The 3,986-nt window shown below is 46.7% G+C and overlaps 2 non-coding genes across 2 annotated transcripts; both read left to right on the top strand.

The window, feature by feature from the left end:
* Positions 1-3,072: 3,072 nt before the first annotated feature.
* On the top strand, positions 3,073-3,145 carry TRNAK-CUU (transfer RNA lysine (anticodon CUU)). Its single transcript has one exon. It is a non-coding gene; the product is annotated as a tRNA-Lys (tRNA).
* Positions 3,146-3,513: 368 nt separating this feature from the next.
* TRNAS-GCU (transfer RNA serine (anticodon GCU)) lies at positions 3,514-3,586 on the top strand. The gene has a single exon. It is a non-coding gene; the product is annotated as a tRNA-Ser (tRNA).
* The last annotated feature ends 400 nt before the right edge of the window (positions 3,587-3,986 follow it).

Genomic DNA, 3,986 nt, shown 5'->3' with positions numbered 1-3,986 from the left:
ATAAAAACGATTTATTATTGAGGAAAACATCTGAAACCTCACAGCACCGCTCCTGGGTGGGCTAGAACCACTAACCTTTCGGTTAACAGCTGAACGAGCTAACCATTGCGCCACGGAAGCCCGAAAATTAGGTGATCGTCAGGCATTGTGGAAAAACACCGACTTTTTACGTTACATCTGAGACCTCACAACACCGCTCCCGGATGGGCTCGAACCACCAACCTTTCGGTTAACAGCCGAACGCGCTAACCATTGCGCCACGGAAGCCCAAAAATTAAATGGTCGTCATGTATTGTTGAAAAACTTTAGCTTTTTACGTTACATTTGAGATCTCGCAACACCGCTCCCGGGTGGGCTCGAACCACCAACCTTTCGGTTAACAGCCGAACGCGCTAACCATTGAGCCACGGAAGCTCAGAAATTGAATGGTTGTCAGGTATTGTGGAAAAACTCTGACTTTTTACGTTACATCTGAGACCTCACAACACCGCTCCCGGGTGGGCTTGAACCACCAGCCTTTCGGTTAACAGCTGAACGCGCTAACCATTGCGCCACGGAAGCCCAAAAATTAAATGGTCGTCAGGTATTGTGGAAAACTTATGACTTTTTACGTCACATCTGAGACCTGGGTAAGAGCCCACCCGGGAGCGGTGTTGTGAGTCCTCAGATGTGACGTAAAAAGCCAAAGTTTTTATACATTACTTGACGACCATTTAATTTTTGGGCTTCTGTGGTGCAATGGTTAGCGCGTTCAGCTGTTATTCGAAAGGTTGGTGGTTCGAGCCCAACTTGGAGAGGTGTGGGGGTCTCAGATGTAACGTAAAAATTCATAAGTTTTCTACTATACCTGACAACCATTTAATTTCTGAGCTTCCGTGGCTCGATGGTTAGCGCGTTGGGCTGTTAACCGAAAGGTTGGTGGTTCGAGACCACCCGGGTGCGGTATTGTGAGATCTCAGATGTGACGTAAAAAGCCAAAGTTTTTCCACAGTACCTGACGACCATTTAATTTTTAGGCTTCCGTGGCGCAATGGCTAGCGCGTTCGGCTGTTAACCGAAAGGTTGGTGGTTCGAGCCCATCCGGGAGCGGTGATGTAAGGTCCCAGATGTGACGTAAAAAGTCAAAGTTTTTCCACAATACCTGACGACCGTTTAATTTTTGGGCTTCCGTGGTGCAATGGTTAGCGCGCTCAGCTGTTATTTAAAAGGTTGGTGGTTCGAGCCCACCCGGGAGCGGTGTTGTGAGGTTTCAGATGTAAGGTAAAAAGCCAAAGTTTTTACACAATACCAGACGACCATTAAATTTTCGGGCTTCTGTGGCGCATTTTTAGCAAGTTCGGCTGTTATCCGAAAGGTTGGTGGTTCGAGCCCACCCGGGAGCAGTGTTGTGAGGTGTCGGATGTAACCCAAAATGTAAAAGTTTTTCCAAAATACCTGACGACCATTTAATTTTTAGGCTTCCTGGCGCGATGGTTAGCGCGTTCGGCTGTTAACCGAAAGGTTGGTGGTTCGAGCCCATCCGGGAGCGGTGTTGTGAGGTCTCAGATGTGACGTAAAAAGTCAAAGTTTTTCCACAAAACCTGACGACCATTTAATTCTTGGGCTTCCGTGGAGCAATGGTTAGCGCGTTCTGCTGTTATCCGAAAGGTTGGTGGTTCAAGCCTACCCGGGAGCGGTGTTGTGAGGTGTCAAATGTAACCCAAAATATAAAAGTTTTTCCACAATACCAGACGACGATATAATTTTTGGGCTTCCGTTGCGCAATGGTTATCGCGTTCATCTGTTAACCGAAAGGTTGGTGGTTCGAGCCCACCCGGGAGCGGTGTTGTGAGATCTCAAAAGTAACGTAAAAAGCCAAAGTTTTTCCACAACACCTGACAACATTTTAAATTCTAAGCTTCCGTGGCGCAATGTTTTGTGCTTTCGTCTGTTAACCGAAAGGTTGGTGGTTCGAGCCCATCCGGGAGCGGTGTTGTGAGGTGTCAGCTGTAACCCAGAATATAAAAGTTTTTCCACAATACCTGAAGACCATTTAATTTTTGGGCTTCCTTTTCGCAATGGTTATCACGTTCATCTGTTAACCGTAAGGTTGGTCGTTCGAGCCCACCCGGGAGCGGTGTTGTGAGATCTCAAATGTAACGTAAAAAGCCAAAGTTTTTCCACAATACCTGACAACATTTTAAATTCTAAGCTTCCGTGGCGCAATGCTTAGTGCGTTCGGCTGTTAACCGAAAGGTCGGTGGTTCGAGCCCACCCGGGAGCGGTGTTTGAGGCCTCAGATGTGACGTAAAAAGTCAAAGTTTTCCCACAATACCTGACGAACATTTATTTTTTGGGCTTCCGTGGTGCATTGGTTAGCGCATTCGGCTGTTAACCGAAAGGTTGGTGGTTCGAGCCCATCCCGGAGCGGTGTTGTGAGATCTCAGATGTGACGTAAAAAGTCAAAGTTTTTCCACAATACCTGACGATGATATTATTTTTGGGCTTCCGTTGCGCCATGGTTATCGCGTTCATCTGTTAACCGAAAGGTTGGTGGTTCGAGCCCACCCGGGAGCGGTGTTGTGAGATCTCAAAAGTAACGTAAAAAGCCAAAGTTTTTCCACAATACCTGACAACATTTTATATTCTAAGCTTCCGTGGCGCAATGCTTAGTGCATTCGGCTGTTAACCGAAAGGTCGGTGGTTCGAAACCACCCGGGAGCGGTGTTGTGAGGTCTCAGATGTGACGTAAAAAGTTAAAGTTTTTCCACAATACCTGACAACATTTTAAATTCTAAGCTTCCATGGCGCAATGCTTAGTGCGTTCGGCTGTTAACCGAAAGGTCGGTGGTTCGAGCCCACCCGGGAGCGGTGTTGTGAGATCTCAAAAGTAACGTAAAAAAGCCAAAGTTTTTCCACAATACCTGACGACGATATAATATTTGGGCTTCCGTTGCGCAATGGTTATCGCGTTCATCTGTTAACCGAAAGGTTGGTGGTTCGAGCCTACCCGGGAGCGGTGTTGTGAGATCTCAAAAGTAACGTAAAAAGCCAAAGTTTTTCCACAATACCTCACAACATTTTAAATTCTAAGCTTCCATGGCGCAATGCTTAGTGCGTTCGGCTCTTAACCGAAAGGTCGGTGGTTCGAGCCCACCCGGGAGCGGTTTTGTGAGATCTCAAAAGTAACGTAAAAAAGCCAAAGTTTTTCCAAAATACCTGACAAAATTTTAAATTCTAAGCTTCCGTGGCGCAATGTTTTGTACTTTCGTCTGTTAACCGAAAGGTTGGTGGTTCGAGCCCATCCGGGAGCGGTGTTGTGAGGTGTCAGCTGTAACCCAGAATATAAAAGTTTTTCCACAATACCTGAAGACCATTTAATTTTTGGGCTTCCTTTTCGCAATGGTTATCACGTTCATCTGTTAACCGAAAGGTCGGTGGTTCGAGCCCACCCGGGAGCGGTGTTTGAGGCCTCAGATGTGACGTAAAAAGTCAAAGTTTTCCCACAATACCTGACGAACATTTATTTTTTGGGCTTCCGTGGCGCAATGGTTAGCGCATTCGGCTGCTAACCGAAAGGTTGGTGGTTCGAGCCCATCCCGGAGCGGTGTTGTGAGATCTCAGATGTGACGTAAAAAGTCAACGTTTTTCCACAATACCTGACAACCATTGAATTTCTGAGCTTCCGTGCCTCAATGGTTAGCGCGTTCGGCTGTTAACTCAAAGGTCGGTGGTTCGAGCCCACCCGGGAGCGGTGTTGTGAGATCTCAAATGTAACTAAAAAAGCCAAAGTTTTTCCACAATACCAGACGACGATATAATTTTTGGGCTTCCGATGCGCAATGGTTATCGCGTTCATCTGTTAACCGAAAGGTTGGTGGTTCGAGCCCACCCGGGAGCGGTGTTGTGAGATCTCAAAAGTAACGTAAAAAGCCAAAGTTTTTCCACAACACCTGACAACATTTTAAATTCTATGCTTCCGTGGCGCAATGTTTTGTGCTTTCGTC

This window comes from Phalangium opilio, unplaced genomic scaffold (assembly GCF_054372755.1).
Source record: "Phalangium opilio isolate 3A_F unplaced genomic scaffold, DU_Popi_V2 ptg000101l_1, whole genome shotgun sequence".
Classification (NCBI taxonomy): domain Eukaryota; kingdom Metazoa; phylum Arthropoda; class Arachnida; order Opiliones; family Phalangiidae; genus Phalangium; species Phalangium opilio.
Note: the sequence above shows the minus strand (reverse complement) of the source record. Positions and strands in the feature narration are given on the sequence as shown.